Source organism: Podarcis melisellensis, assembly GCF_964234715.1.
Source record: "Podarcis melisellensis genome assembly, chromosome: 4".
Taxonomy (NCBI): domain Eukaryota; kingdom Metazoa; phylum Chordata; class Lepidosauria; order Squamata; family Lacertidae; genus Podarcis; species Podarcis melisellensis.
In genome coordinates, this window is record NC_138531.1 from 50,749,915 (window position 1) to 50,767,458 (window position 17,544).

Consider the following 17,544-nt stretch of genomic DNA (forward strand, 5'->3'; position numbering starts at 1 on the left):
GTACAAAGCATGGCTGGTGTAGAAGGAGAAAGTGTAGCCTGGGGAGGGTCTGGGGACCAGGGGGAGAGCTGGGGGAATATAAACAACCCCTGGACTGAGGCTCCCTATCCCTGGTTTTACTCATTGCGCCTGGCTCACCAACATTAGTTTCAAGGCCTGACCAGCACCACCTTTTCCTGTGAGAGGCAGTTGATGAAATCTCCTCTTGTGCTTTTGCCTTCCTTACATGACAGATGGAATTACGAGTCTGTTTGCCTCAAGCAGCGGGACTTCTGAATACGAGTCCAGAGAGGCGTTGGTTAGCCCTGAAAAGCAAAGCCCCTGGGTGTGTGGTTTTTTCCCTGCTTTATAAGGGCAGAGGAAAGTGAACCAGGTTTTCCTGCCATGAATTTTCGAAAAGAGGCTGTTCAGCATCAGATGGGCCTGACATTTCACGTTCCCAAGCTCCAAAGGACCTTGTCACATTTTATTGACTGCTGTAAGGTTCAGTTTAAGGACAAAAAGTATGCTAGCTTTAATAGCCAATATTAAACCTTTTTGAAGTGCTGAAAGTAACGTTGTTGCCATGGCAGCAAACCTCTGGGATGTCCTGCATGTTCTGGATGTACTTTTGGATTGGATGAAAAGCGAGAGCCATTTGTGCAGGTGTGGGGAATATTTGGCCAGCCAGATGTTGCTGAACTACAACTCCCATCAGCCCCAGCAAGCATGGCCAATGTCCAGGGAAAAGGAGACTTGTAGTTCAGCAACATCTGGAGGTCAAAGGTTCCCCACACCTGCTTTTTAGTGTATCAGAAATGACAATTAAGAAACCAATGACATTGCCTTGCTATCCCCCTTCACACATTACATAAATGAAGGGGCTTCACATGATTGATAGAAAGCAGGGCTGCAGGGCAGGGTAGGCACCTGTAAGAGGGCTGAAGGGTGGGTGGATGATCTCTGAGGCTGGTTACTCTCTAGGTATAGGACTGCAGGCTGACAAGTTGTCCTGTGTGTTAAGAGGAAAAAACAGTTCTGAATTGCAAAACTACCTCTGCAGGGCAAATTAAAGTAAATGGAATTGTTTTAATTAATTTAATTTTAATCAGAGAAGAGGATAATGAATTGTTTTGTTTAATCATGCTGAGGTTTTTTTGACAGGGGCCTTTTTTAAATTAATCTAGTAATTGCAAATTGATTTGCTTCAAATAATGTGTTTGTTGTCCCCCCCCCTTTTTTTTTGCCTACATTTCTTCTCAAAAACCAGGGAGTCTCTAGTAAAAGTTGCTGCTGCATCAATCTGCTCCCAAACTCTACTGGGAAGTATCCAACATCACACTATTATCTTGGAAGCTCAAGGCCTGATGCAGGAGGGATGGCATCCATTTCTTAGTCAGAGCTGCCAAACTATCCAATGGTTTCAAGGTTCATTATAGCTAGTAAAGGCCCTCCCTGCTTGAATTGTTACTGAATCGCCAATTCCATGTGCCACTGGCAAACACCTGGGACTGGTTTTGAACTGATTTGTGTTTGCACACATGCCTTCTTGCTTTACTGCTTGGGAATTGTAGCCCAAAGCCAGGAAAGGCAGCATCTCGCTTATGCTTCTATGTGGCACCCGCTTTTCTTCTGCGTATGTTGGAAAGGCTTCATGAACCTTCACCAGCTCACTGTGTTTTGTGGTCTTCCATGATAGGTGTTGCTCAGTACGGTATGTCAGGTTTTAAAATTGCATTGTTTTCTTAATTAACTTTCTAAATCATTATTTAGTTTATTAGTCACCTGCCATTTAAAGAATCTCCAAGAAATATACCCCAAAAAGGAGAATAACGTAAAATCATAATAAAATACACAAAAAGAAAACCCATTCAATGCAATAGGCAGCAAATGCATCATAATCTCATGAAAATCCTAGGAGGAAAGAGAAGCTTTGTACCTGGCAATAGGGTTGCAACCTTTGTTCTGGCAAAATGCAGGGGGGCGACTTTTTTCTGTCTGGTGCTAAAGTGACTTCAAAGCAATCCTTTACAATCTACTGCAGCCTAACAGGATGGCCACTCTGGAATTTGGCACGCATACACCACGCATACACATGAATTTGTAAATTTGTCTGTTCTTGGCTACCCTGATCTTAAATATATGACCTTTCCCACACCCTTTCAAATACATGCATTGGGAGGGGATCCCTGACGAGAGAGAGAGAGAGAGAGAGAGAGAGAGAGAGAGAGAGAGAGAGAGAGAGACCTGAAACACAGGACAAACGTATATCAATACAGCACATCGAATTTTACACTGAAATACGGGACAATCCTGTATTATACAGGACAGGCGGCAACCCTACCTGGCAGTGAAAGGATGTTAATGATGGCATTAGGCAGACCTATTTTGGATGGCTGGTGTAGCTCAATCAGTAGAGTACAAGGCTCTTAATCTCAGGGTCATGGGTTTGAGCCCCATATTGAGCAAAAGATTCCTTCATTGCAGGAGTTTGGACCAGATGACCACAGGGTCCCTTCCAACTCTACAGTTCTATGATTCTATGGTTGTTCTGTAGGATAACCATACAATATAACCAACATGCTTAAGTGTAATTAATGCACGAAAGGTTACTGCCATAGAGTATTCTGTCCTGTCAGGCTTAGCTAGGTCACTTCCCCTCACCTGGGGAGGAGGCTAATCAAGCCTATTGCTGTGCATCAGTCTACCTGAGAAGCTCAGCTTGTGAAGAGGCTAAGCTGGTTGCTGCAGCTTAGCCGCATGACTCTTAGAAGCCATTCTTGTGTTCCTACACCAACAATTTAGGAACTTTCATCACTGTAACTAAGCCATTTTATTGCCTGTGCAACGTTTTCTGAATGCTGTATGGCAAAGCGTATGAATCTGACATTTGGAAAGTTTTTAACTAAACCATTAACTTATCAAACGTGTGGTCTTTTGCTATGCTGAAGTAAGAGGAGACTATCTTGGATCTCACGGGGGCATATTTTAAAGGTCTACCAGCCTATATTTCCATACTTTGCTGCATGTTTCGTGATTTTAAATCTCTGCTAAGGGTACTCTCACCAAAGGGTACTTGCCCCAAACCATTCATATGCCTGTCTTTTCCTTGCTACCGACGTGTTCAAGAGAAATGCTTCTTCCCAACCTTTCCTTTCCAGCAACTAGATTTGATTGAGTTACATTATGCCTAACCCAGTTTGGGCCTGTATGCAAGAAGCCAGTCAAGCTCAAGTCCATTTCAGCAACAAATAGCAGACTGCACCAATCAGTACCATCCCAACAACAGACCATACAGACACAAAATAGGCACATAAACCCCTAAGGGTGTCGATATAAGAGAGCTTCCAGACTGCCACTATTTGGGGATGGGATTAAATCCCATCCTGACAAATTCAGGCTGCACAGTTCAAGGCAATTTGGAGCTCTTGTGAAACAAATCCACTCCTCCCAAAAGATGTGCCTTTTTGTAATAGAAAAATACATTGACACACATAGGATAATTTTAATGCAGCATCTCCCCACATACAAATCAGGCTAAATGCTCATTAAACAAGACTGTCTGGAAATGGCCAAAATTGTGGGTAGAAGGGCATTTTCAAGGTTAGAGCAGCTTATCTTGAAATCCCTTGCAAGCCGTGAGCTGGGTAAATACATATTGCAACCTATCAGACTTGGATAGCATCAATATTTGCAAATGTTGGAGGTGCCAGGTGTGGAGACCTTCAGGCTGAGGGTCAAATGCAGCCTCCCAGTCCTCTCTCTGACCCTCTTGATTCTCCTCAGACCGTGGCTCCTCCCCAGTCCACACCCCTTTCTGTCCCTGCTCCATGCTTTCCTCAGTGCTTTTGCCTGGCTGAAATTTGCCCTTCCACTGTGCTTGTCCGGTTGGAGAACGAAGAGGATTGTGCCAAGTTACATGGCTGAAGTGCAGCACACTGTACCGAAGTAAGGGTCACATGTGTTGCCCAGCCTACTTTTTGCTTCTGGCCCCACCTACTACTGGAATGTGCCCCATGAGGAAATGTGATCCTCAGCCTGGGGAGGGGATCTTACCCTTGGCACAGTTCACTAGCAGTGGAGACCCCTCCTAAACTCTTCCACTGCCACAATCAGCCACTCAAACATCATGGGAACTGATGCACCTGTTTTGTTAACACCAAAATGTGTTCTGGTCAATATATATATTTCAACCCGCTACAGGGAAGATTCAATCCTGCATGGTGCTGCTTTGCAAGTCACTTTCCTTACAAAGCAGCACCCACCCCCCACAAGATAGATGCTTCTACTCAATGGCTGCTGAGCAGAGGCCTTGGACGGAGGAAGGAAAGCGAGCCAGGGCCTACCTTCTCTTGGGAAGATGCAGTTTCTGGTTAGTATACAGTCCCAGGCTCAAATGCTAGTGGGTAGTCTGGCAGTCCAACAGGTCAGGAAACATGCTCCAGGTTCAATACAGGAAGCCAAAGTCCAACAGGGAGGCAAGCTCCCACCTCTGCAGCCAATCCATGGTCAGGGACTTGAAGTTCAGTCCCAAAATACACAGTCCTGTGGAGCTCCTAGGACCCCCCAAGCTGGGAAGTTAAACAAACACAGCACCTCAGCTTTGCTTCTCTTTCATCCCTTGAGTCTTGATTGCCGCACCTGGGCTTGATGAGGCATGTGACCCTCACCTGTTCTGAGTCTACTCCAGCTGAGGAATCACACCCCTCCTCCCAGAGCTAACGAGCCCCACCTGGTCAGCTAGGGAGCTGTGGGTCCTTGCCTGCCTCAGCTTCCTAGAACACACTTTCTATTAAGTAGTGGGTGGACATAGCAGACAACACAGAGATTTCTCCAAGTTGTTCTTTATAAGTAAGCTAGAAGTGAACTGAACAGCAAACAGCTCAGCTGGCCTGCTTTCATAGGCAGCCGGCTGTCAACATTGTAACAACAGCAGCCCAGGGTTTCCTGCCTAAATTAACTTAAGTGGGGCTGAGTGAAAACTATATACACAATACCCCCTGGTGGCCAGGGTGAGAACTTCAATACATAACACCTCCTGCTGCTCCTTATGCCTCAGAGCCGCTGTGTTCGCTGGGAAAGGGGCCCCTCTGGCTCTGGTGATGGGTCCTGCTCCTCTGGTTCCTGTGAACTTGGCCCCCATCCCTTTGCCGTCTTCTCTCTCCCCATGAGTACTTTCTATGCCCAACCTCTCCTTCTCCATCCCCAGCTTGCCCAGGTGTGTCTCAGTCACAGCTACACCTCTTGCCAGGATCCTCTTCCTTCTCCCCATTGCCCTACCTGTTCATGACAAATGGAAAGCAAAACAAACAAACAAAAACATACACACTACCACTGAAATGATAAGTTAAGTTCTGCACTCACTGGAAGCATACAGAAATTCTAAAGCACCCTGTGAAAAAAAGCAGAAGAAAAGAAGACTCTCTTTCAGGTGAAGAAAATGTTTAAGAAATTGGCAGACTGATTTTGGCACAGCAACTTGGGGTACATGTGCAGAAGCTGACTCGCACATCTTTGCAGTCCCAACTTGGATTGTGGTGGGAGTAGTTCATGTTGTGTGCAATGTCCAGACTCTCTCTTTACTGCCATACACATATGACTGAGTAGAATATATTTGCAATCTCATGCTTATTCACATTGTTCCTTATGGAGAGCTCCTGCACAGGTTTCTCCCTATTATCATTTAGGGATCTTCCTCTGTCTGTTTCACTTCAGACAGATCACACTGATACACAACTGTCCTCAGCAGTATCCAAAAAAGCCCCACTCAGCAGCCATTCTCCCTCACACAGAGAGAGAAGCGGAAAGCAGTTTAAAATGACAATTACTTGAATAACAGTCACAACAGAATGGAATGCCTCGCTCATGTGACTCACAGTCACCCAATCACATGAGAGAGCTACTGCCAAGAAACTCCATGCTAAAAATACACAGCAATTCAACATAAGCACGCATTCCCATTTCAGGAAATTAAACCATTATCCTTAACTGTTTGTTCCTGGATCTCTCAGTACTCTCTTAGGAAGAGATCACTGCATAGAAAATGCAACAAAGCATGTTGGAGATATTGCTTTTCTTCTCCAGATTATTAATTATATTCTTGCTGCTAGAAGCTTATTCCTTGACAATTCCTTCTTCACAGTCCTCTCCCCATCTTTAGGCAGGACAACTTGTTCCAAAGACAGCAGTGCATGGAGAGAAATAAAAGCATACAGTGTGCTGGTTAATTTAAAGGAATATGAAAGGTAATTGGGCTTTCACTAACAAAACAAAACTAGCAAACAAAAACATTTTTTTGTTCCATGAACATACATAAATTCCAACTATGATATGGGGAAAGGTTTACAATAAGGCGAGGATATGCTCTGATCATGCAGAATTTTAAAGGCAGTTAATCCAAAGGAAGCCTCTGAGGAATAATTCACCAATTCACCTGGACAACGAAATGGGACATCGCATGTGAAGTACGAAATAATAATGTGAGGGTGGTGGTGATGGTAGGGAGATATCAAATTTAATAGGCAGTACTATTGTCTGTTGTTTTAGTTGAATTTTCTGTTTCCAGGCCTCCTAGGAAAGTGGCAGACCTTGGTGTCTCAAATTTCAGTGGTGCCCTGTGTGGTGCCAAAATCTGGTGCTGTTGTATGTCAAAGTTGCACACACACACACACCTCAGCACCCCCAGAAGTTCCACACCTGGTGTGACCACACCAGTCGTGCTCCCCTAGATCTCCCCTAGATTTCCTTTGCCTAGGAAAGCGGGTCACCAACCTTTGGGGGCCAGTGAGCATAACTGGAATTTTGAGAAAATGCTGTGGGTACCAGTCACAAAATGGTTGTCATGGGGGATGACACGTCACAAAATGGCTGCCACATCTAAGAGATCAGGACAATAGACAGGACCACAAAATAGTGCAAACACGCTTTCCCATCAATGAGGACTAGAGTTGCCACTAGACTTGCTCACAGAGACAAGCTCTTTGTTTGGACCAGATTTGGGGTGGGGACTGCCATCCAGTGCAAATAGGAACTGAGCAGGAAAAGCAAATATTCTCTTGGGTTTTTTAAAGGGGGATATTTACCAAGACTTTTGCAGGCACCATGGGGGGTACTAGTGGACACACTGGTGCCCACAAGCACCGTGTTGGTGACCCCAAGTCCTAGGATCCTGCTTTATTACAAACTACTGAAGCCTTTGGGCAGTCCATGCTGGAGAGTTTTGACACAATAGCTCCATCTGTACAAGCAATGACAGGATACTAACTACACAGTATCTGTGCCATATGGGCTTGCTAAAGTCAAGCAGTCTGACACTGAGGATAAAATGGCACCTGGGGAGTGGGAGGGAAGCACCATGGATTCTGCCTTGAGTTCTTTCTAGGAAAGGTGGGATAAGAAGTGCAAAAAGGAAAGCAAGGTTGCTGAAAGGGTTTTGGAGCAGGTTTAGATTTAAGCGTGTGGAAGCCCTCATTCTGATCTCAGAATCATGTCTTATCTATTTTCCATTCCAATTTGTTTAGATATGGAGGAGGAAAGGGAGCCCTAAACACAACCCAAGGAAGCCAAACTATGATCTCAACAGGACCAGTATCTGTTCACAGGGTGAACACTAGCATCACTGAATAATATAATACACCATGGTCGCTGGACTGGGTTTTCCCAGTAGTCCCCCTGACGAGTCGCACCTCTTAGAGTTTCCCGTAATAGCTTTATTTTGTTATGTATTTATTGTATGGGTTTCTACTCCACATTTTGATGTAAAGGCATTTCCATGGTGGTTCACCACTACTCCACTAAAATAATAAAAAATATATAATAACATTAATGGTACCAATCAACCATCCATTTTTTTAACCCTACAAGATACAAAGAACAAAAACAATCTATGCACATCACTGCATCAGCTACCTCTGTTCAAATATTCAATATTTCCATAACCTTTTTTGGTGTATAGCAAGTTAAGAGCTGAAAAACATTTGTGAAAGAAAATGCCCTTGAAATGAGGAGGGATGATCCATAAAAAGGCAGTGCCTGTCCGATGATGTTTGAGGAAATCGGAAATGCAGTTGTTGCTGATTTCACTTTCTCGCTGCAGTCACCTGTGTCTCACTTCAAACTGCTCCAGTGGGTTGGAGCATCCTTTGGACTAGTGGGGAGATGGTAATGGGGTCTCAGAGTTCCCCACTTGATCAAAGAGCCTCCTGTCAGCAGAGGGACACTATTGGAATGCATAGTTAAATACAGCTGCGGTGCATACATAACATATGGAACTAAAGAGGCAGTGATAGCCATCAATTTAGATAGCTTTGAAAGAGGATTGGACAAATTCATGGAGCAGAATGTCTCCATTGGCTACCAGCCATGATGACTATGCTCTGCTGTCACCATCAGCCTTCTGAGTACTAGTTTCTGGAAGCCACAGGAGGACGCAGTGCTCTCATGCCCAGGTCCTGCTTGTGGGTTTCCCACCAACACCTAGGTGGCCACTGAGAGAACAGGATGCTGGACTAGATGGGCCATTAGCCTGATCCAGCAGGCTCTTCTTTTGTTCTCATGAATACAATTAAATGCCATCCACTCTTTTTTGCTCACGTAAGGGGGCTAATTTGAAATACACATGCTTTTTCTTTTTTAAACAGCAATTCCCATCCAGCTCTTAAAGCATGAATGTTTTGGAAAGTAGATATTGCATTATGTGAATTCAACTGGCGTATGGTATGCAGATGTCTCTCCACGGGAAACATTTCTGTTGATGACTATTACATTCTCCTAATTTAGATGCCTTGGAATAAAGAACAAACTTAAAAAAAAGAAGAAGCAGACAACAGAAGACATTTCAGTTTGTCTGGCACTTTATGTTTGCCAAATGGTGTGAGCAAAAGCTCGCCGAAGTCATTTAAAGTAGTAGTAAAATTAGCATTTCATGGGGCCTTAGCTATCAAGATTAATAGGCATTGCTGAAGATCCATTCAGACACAATTTTCTGGATATGTAGAGAGCATAGTGACAGAACACTGTGTGGCTAGCTAACGGAGTACCGCAAATTTGGATCTCGTTCATAAACAGAGTAACGTGTTGTAGGTTTTAAAAGACCCTTATTTATTTTTAAAAATCATCTGAAGATGAACAATGAATAGGACATTGTTCTCCAGACATTGCATCACTGTACAGGTATGCTCTTTATATTATAATTATAATTCCATGTGTGTGAATTACAAAAACTGTATCTAAGAGTAGTGTAGGGGTCATATATGTGGTGGAAAAAAATTCAACCTTACTAAGGTTGTTTTCCAGGTGGGTAATTTACCAAAATAAAAGGGCATAGACCATTTCAAAGGAAAAGACCTCTGTGGGCATATGGGTCCCCATAGAACACATTTAGGTAGTGTGCATGGAAAGCGGGGGGGTCCCGTTGTGCTAGCAGTAATCCATGTGCTGATAGGACCTTCAATTAGCACTACATTGAATACAACCTATGGTGCTCTTATAGGCTTTAGCTAATTGTTCATTATTTATTTCACTGCAACATTTAAATCATTATTGCTATTCAACATTTAAATCTTTATCATTTTTGGACCTTAAAAATGCAACGTTAATATATTGATCATTATAGACAACTGCTTTCCTTTAGAACACAACAAAACATTGAACATATCATTTATTTTGGCTCATCTCATGTCTAAAGGATATCCCCCAGAGGCAGCAAGATATGATAATGATTCCCAAGGAAAGTATGTGAGGTAAGCAAGCAAAGGCAAACTTTTGAAGCTGATATTCAAAAGACCCAACCTATCTAAAAATAAATACATTGGAACCCAGAACAGACAGCATTAATTACACCTTAGAGGATCCACAGAGTCTTTGGTCTTGAAGATGTGTTAGTCAGGAGAGCCAGGAAATAACAACCAAAAGGAAATGAGCCAAGCTTGGGTTGTTAGGGAAAATTGTGCAAGTCCAAATTACTCAGCTAAGGGACTTCCTGGAAATATTTCCAAGGAGCCTTCACGCTGCCATTAAACTAAGTCCCTTAACAGTTCAGCTTGTTTTCTCCCCATTCTACAAGTAATAACTTTGCTGTAATGAGAATTTGCAAGTGATGAAACCATAGCTGAAGCTCTCTGCTGGGAGAAACCAGAACCAACTCACTAAGATTACTTAATTTATTTGTTCGTCACTTCCCACAACCAAGGATCTCTCAAACTGAAGATTCACACATGCATGTTGCTTGATGTCTCAAAGCACGGACATGTAAACTGACTTCAGTGGCATGCATAGTGTATGAGGTGATGTTGTGAGACCCCAAGATCGATCTATCAATATTATTATATATTTACTTATGCCCTCACTTTTCCCCTAACAAGATTCAATGTGGCTTTCAGATTAAAAACAAGAATCATTAAAAACATAAAAGAACAATTAAACATGGATAGAATTAACACTATATGCATATATAAAACCTGTTTAAAACATACAAATAATTACCATAAAAACAGCACAGCACCAACCCTTTCATTAAAAGCAGCCAGTTCTAAAAACCTGTTGAAACAAGGTCTTCATCTGCCTATCTATGCTGTATGATCCAAATTGGCAAGTTCACACATGCAGACAATTATCTGAAACTTCAGTCATCAGGTGAGGAATACGGATGTCTAAATATTCTTTTGCTGGGAACTGTAGAACTCATTTGACTTGGAATGTGCCTGTATGTGGAAGGGAAGTTGGATAAGGATCTATGCCATACACACCTTGATAATAAAATTTAAGCAACAGTTCCATAGACTACAAGCAGAATTTGAAACTATAATAGTGAAGTGTTGCTGCCATATATACATATATAGAGAAAGGGAGAGAGTTAAAATCTGGTTTACTTACAAAATATTCAAAGGTCTGGTTAATGTGCTTTTCCATACATCTGCACAGGCAATAAAACTTACCTTAGTTACGTGGTAAAAGTTCCTAAATAATTGGTATAAGCACGCAGGACTGGTTGGTCTCAGGTGGACTGGGGCTGAACAGTAGGCTTAACTACCTAGTTCCTCCCAAGGTGAGGGGAAGTGTTCTAGGCTAGGCCTGGCAGGACAACTTGCTCATTGGCAGTAACCCTTTCATGTGTTAATTAGAATTAACATGTTGGTTATATGAGGCTAGTTATCTCACACAAACAGGATAAGGAGATGAGAATCCTTGATCTCAATTCAAGTTTACATACTTACTTTCCACAACAGTCTACATATATTCAGAAATAGAATTTGGATGCTAGAAATGTTTTTAGTACAGAAATCAGGTCTGAAATGTGAATTTCTGAAACTTCTACATCTTCCAACCTTAAGCATTATCACAAAATTAACTTTTTAATTATATGTTACTTTCTATATGGATGCTTTAGTTGAGATTCCTACATTGCAGGGAGTTGGGCTAAATGACCCATGACAATTCTATGATTCTATAATTCTACCACCTGCAAACTATATCATCATATACACTCTAAAAAGTGCTGAGGAAATTGCGGCAGAGTGAGTTCTAATTTGGATGGGACCCTCCAGATGTTGTTGAACTACAGCCCCCATCATCCCTGACTGCCACCAAGAAGTTCAACTGCAACCCTGCACCTGCCCCAAGACTATGTGTTCATGTTGGTTTTGTTCTGAGCAGTGATTGCGCACCATTGCAAGAAACCTGAGGGAGCTATAGAAGCTCAGGCTAAGTATGCTTCCAGCAGTGAGTGGCTCGTGCAAAGTATCAGGAGAAACCATCGTGGTTCCTGCCAAATGCCTTCCCCATAGCAGATCCTGGACAGGAGAATTTCAAAGATGCATAATGGATTATGTCATCTAATTAGTGCCCACAACTTCTACCAATCTAATGCAAGTAGATGCCCTGCTTTAGCATTAATTAACTCTAGACAATAATGAAAGCAGCCACCAGCAAGCACCTTCTTTCAGTAATTGGATTAAGTCTAAAATTACAATGTCTCCACCTTTCTCTGTGAGCTGCTGCAGTGATGACAGCAGCAGGGATGTGGTGAGCTCATATGTGGTCTCTTCTCTCCTTCCCTCTTCACTCCCTTCTCTCTCTCTCTCTCTCTCTCTCTCTCTCTCTCTCTCTCTCTCTCTCTCTCTCTCTCTCTCTCTCCCTCCCTCCCTCCCTCCCTCCCTCCTTTCTCCTTCCGCAATTCATTCCTGCTACATGCAACACAGAGGAGCAGTAGTTTATCCAGCATGTACCAGGGGATAAGAGGGAAAGACTGAGAGTTCTTCCAGGACAACCCTGTTTTGTTGGAGGGGTTCAAGGAACTATAGGGATTTGCAATTAAAGCAGATTAAAGGGCTTTAAAAGAGAACGGGACTATTTTGCAGTTTAGAAAGTGATGGGGAAATGGATTGAAAAGTGTGGGGTGAATGAATGGGTGGGAAAGTGTATGAACACCCTGCAAGCTTATCAAGAGAAATGCTCAATGCTCAGCAAACAAATCAGATGGAATACTCAATACAGACCAGATATTATCTAAAATCCACATAAGCATTGTGCATGCAAATTGGGGCGACGAGTGCTCTATGAACCGGTCATCTGGAAGTGCCCTGTGATTGACAGAGAGAAAGAGGGCGAGGAAGAATCAGGAGAAAGATAGCTGCCCCTCTGCTGCCACCGGGACAGCCACCAGGATTAACAACTACAAGCAAATTTAGAACTGGTTTTTCCTGGTTGTTCTTTTACTCATAATTGCCAGTCCCAATCCAGTTTGAGCCTGGTGGAGCTCACCTACTTTTTAAGGCAGTCAACTATGTATTTTGGATAGCCCTAAAAGATAGGAAATGGGTATTGAATATGTAACTGTTGGGGGGGGTGAACAGACATAGCTTAGATTTTTCCATCTCAGGTGCCCAAATGACTTGGCACTGATCTCTTGTTTCTTCCTCCTACCTGGCAAGGTTACATCTGCTTAGATGCTGCATGGCATGCAGAAGCATGGAGAGCCAAGGATATGCCAGACATGCCCCACCACTGCATTGTAAATGGCAGCATTGTGGAGTCCTCTCCTGTCCACCTGCCCCTGCAGAACATCCGCGGTGGAGGAGGAACTCTCCCTGATTGCATATTGACATTATGGGAACAGTGTGTCAGTGATTTTTCAACATGTATTGCTTGTTTCATCGTGGAAATGTTCCAGCTGTCTATCTTAGTAATGGAATGTCCCCAGGAGAAATACCACATTGCCCAGTAACTGGAGACTTACCAAATCTTTTTGTTCTTTTCCTCACTTCCCTCCTCCTTCCGTCCCCCCCCCCGCCAACACCCCCGCCGCTGGCAGTGCAAGTAGTGATACACTCTTTTCACTTGTTTAAGCCATCTTTATTTGCTTAGAATTACTGTCTCAGTGCAGTGGTCAAAGGCAGGGGCATTGGCTTTTAATTCAGATGATGGGCCTTGGCTCATTTATATATGCATGAACTGAGCCCTTTTAGAAAGATTGTGGATGCTAAGGAAAATATACAGTAATGGAGACTTGTGTTTCCTTGAGTACAGAAAAGGCCACTTACCTCGTCTCCTTCATGGGAGGGCAATGAATGGGATGCATAATGTATGCCTTTGTCGTACTCTCATCAGCACAGACATACTGGAAATGAGCAGAAATAGCCAGACAGAACATCAATCTTTTGCGTGCTACAAAAAGTACTAACTAGCACTTTTCCATTTTATTAGATGTCTAATGTGCTGGGGCTACATCTCCTCTCCACTCATTTCTCTTCCAATCACCCAGGGAGAAATAGACTAATGCTGAGGAATTATTCTAATGTTTCATTGCACCCAAAGCATGGGACTGTGTGCTTTGAATACAATTGTTCTGATCCCATCACGGGACAGTGATGGCCCCAAGTAAGGTAGAAGTCAGTAGGTGCGAGATTCTGGAGAAGATGGCAAGTAAGGCCAGGCCAAATCAGGACCTTGAATAAAGACCAAGGCACTGGTTCAGGACAATGGTTAGTCGTCTTGCAGCTGAGGCAAAAAATACAAGTTGCCTCAACAATGTCATGGGGCAACTGGCAGAGTTTTATAGACCTGGCTATGTCATCAAGATGGAAGCTCCACCCGGTGAGCTCTGCATCTTGCTTTGTGACCTTTTCTGCATCTATTGGCTTTTACTAGGCAGTGGGATTTTAAGCTGTGAAGACTGCTTTGCAGAAAGCTGCTCTCCTGAGCCTCCAAGCTCTCCTGAGCCTCCAAGGAGCCAATGATCCAGTAATTGAACAGCAGAGACATCTTCTCACATGGATGGATTTAGGGCTGTGCAAGTGGTATACACTCACTGGGTACTGATCCGAGGGGGCGCTATCTTGGGCTTTGGGAAGGAGGTGTGAGGCTCTCACAAGGTCCTAGAATCCTCCTTCCTCCTTCTCCAAGCTTAGTTAGTGTTTCCCCAGCTTTGGGAAGAAGGTTGGAGGGCTGCACAGTGACAGTTTTCAGGGAGATCTGATCTGGGGAGCCATCGCCTGAGGCATGACTCTTGAGTTGTGTGCAGCTCTCTACACTTTCAGAGTGGCTCCCTCATCACGTCACTTGTGGTCACATTGCAGGGAATCTGCAAGGGCTGGCTTAAAGTGGCAAAATGTCTTAGGCCAGTCATTCACAGTTGATGATGATGCCCCATGATCTCCACTGGAAACTAAAAGAAAGTAAGGATCAGCAAAGGCACAACACCAGTTAGCACAGAGGCAGGCTGAATGGAACGCCGTGCATCTGGCATTCACATTAGCTGTGCTGTTACTCAGAGCAGCCCACAGCCTCTGCTCCCAGACTAAAATAGCAGCTGAACCTATAGGGGCTGCCTACAAAAGGGCCATGGCGGATGGTTGAGCTGTTATCTGAAAGTACCATTTGAGACCTCTCGGAGAAAAATAAACAAAGACTGTTTAAAAAAAGATCCACACCAGCCCATTCCATAGGCTAATTTAAACTGAAAACAACCTGTGTGCGTGTGTTTGAAGACTTTGTTCCACACACTTCGGCCATAGCAGTAATAATGATGCTATTAAAAGCCATAGGAAAACAAACAAGTCACACCAGGTAGTAAAAAGTACAAAATATCAATATAATCTGTAGTCCCCAAATCCCATCAAATTGCCCTTGCTTCTCCACAAATAGGAAGAAACACTTTGATGGCATTGCGTCTGGTCTTCTGCCTTGTTTTGGGAACAGCAGACTTCCATGGATCATTGATGGAGCCCACCAGATCTGATCTGGCGAGCCAGATGAAGGCTGATTTTACCTTCATCAATCCCTCTACAAATGGATGTCACTGTCTCATGCCTGCCAGTGTAGAATCTTCTGTTTCTTCCTTGCTAATAACCACACAGAGACAGTTTCCTAATACCTGTGACAATTCATTCTTTTGAAACCACTGGGTATGGCCACTTTTTCAGACACCTCAATGCCAGTAGACATGTGAATTTGAAATTTCCTTGATGCTTGAAATCCATTGATTTCAGTGGCGCTTACCTCCCCCCCCCCCAAAAAAAAAGTGTGCTTAGAATCACAGCGTCAACCACTATTTCCTCATTTTGTCTTATTTTGGGGCCGGAGGCGTATCCGATTTGAATTTCTTTTCAACCCCTCTTTCTATGTGATTATAGTGCTGTCTCGTCTTATGTAATGAGTTGGTATATATTTAGTCCTACTGTTTAATGACTTAACTATAGAAAATCCATAGCATTTTGAATGTGTGAAAGGTGCATTTTGATTGCTTTCACTTCGGTTTGAGTACAGGCCTTTCAAACAAAGCAGTCACTAGTAACGATTTTCTTCTTTCTCTCCCTCCACACAGTAGGTTTTGTTTAAAAGCTCCTCAGCTAGTTTAGCAGAATTATGGCTATCTATGGAGCACTGCTAAGGTTTTGTTTTGTTTTTTTAATTATAGTGGTGTTAAAATATGCAAATGTTTCTAGAATAATTAGGATCTCCCTAACACCTCCTTGTTGTATCCATTAGTGAGTAAGTTTCACTTAGTGGAAAAGCCACGTCATCGTTAAGAATTCTTGGTTGAGTTTGAGCTCAAATCCTGGATCTGCAGTAGCATCAAACTCCATATTAGAAGCCCAGGTTGCATTCTTGGCTGTGATCCATACTGACTGACCTACTACTGAACTGGGAAGAGCCCTCTGGCTGCTTGGGTGCCACCTGGATTGCTGCAGCTGCTCCCTGACAAGGAAAAGAACATACTCTGTCTGGCACATCATGTGGTTCTTTACCCCAGATTCTGTATTTGCTTTTATACATTGTTTCTTTCATGCTCCCTTATAGCTGTCTTTTACTTCAGGTGTGGGGAACCAGGTGTCATTGGCCAATGGATGAGGTTCATGGAGTTGTAGTCCAGCAACTGAACAGTTTCAGGTTTCCCACCCCTTTATTACTTACAGATGACATTGTGCAGTCCTGGCAACTGGCCGGTAATTACCTTACTTAGATTTTCTGGATCCATGGAGCGCTTCTCAAGGATTAGTCTTATCACTACCTCCTTCAATGAGGCAAAGACAACCCCTCTTGCACGGAGATATTAATCACCTCCCTGACCCAGCCAGATGTCCCCTCCCTGCTAATTTTTTAAGACAAGGGAGGCCAGAGGGCAAGCAGTCGCCCTGACCAATCCAAGCTCCTTGTCCATATCCTTGAGCTTTACTAACTGAAACTCATCAAACGCAACAAGACTAAACAGTGCTCTGGACGCCCCTTGAGATTCATCTGCTGTAACATTGGAGTCAAGATCCTAGTGGATGCAAGTGATTTTATCCTCAAAGTGCTTTACAAACCAGTCACAGTGAACTACTATCAGATCTGTCACATCCTTTGAGCCAGACTGCAAAAGGCCTTGTGCTACCCAGAAAAGCTCTGCTAGTTGGCACAATGAGAATGCAATGGAGGCAGCAAAGTATGCTTTCTTTGTTGCCTTCACTGCCGCTAGGTAGGCTCAATGATGAGCCCTCACCAGTGTTCGATTGCATTTGACCAGAGTTTTCCTCTACTCGTGTTCAGGCTATCTCCCTGCTTATATCCCTGCTTAAGCTCTGGAGTATTTTGTATGTATAAATGCAAATTTAGAAATACCGGTAATTACTAAAATTATAATTCCAAGCTGTATGCTTCCAAGCTCAATTTGAAGTGCTGGTTTTGACCTTTAAAGCGCTTTATGGCTCAATATCTACAGCAGTGGTTCTCAAACTTTCTCCTCTGGGCCACTCTTTCAGAATAAAAATTTGCACACGCCACACCATTATTTTTTTATTGATAAGAAATACATTGGAAAACAAAAAGAGGCAACTCTTAGCAGTGCTTGATTTATAACACAGAACACAACAGCTTTATAATATCCTCATGGGATATCCAGAAAATGTAAAACATGAATCATTCCCAAAATATAATTATCAATGAGCCTCTTACATATGTATCTTAAGTATTTATATAAACTCAATGAGAGGTGTGAGCTTGCAGTATCAGTTGGTGCTCTTGGTCTCATTTTGCAATGATATCTATCCATATTCTACAAATAAAAAAATATTTTTATACTATACTATA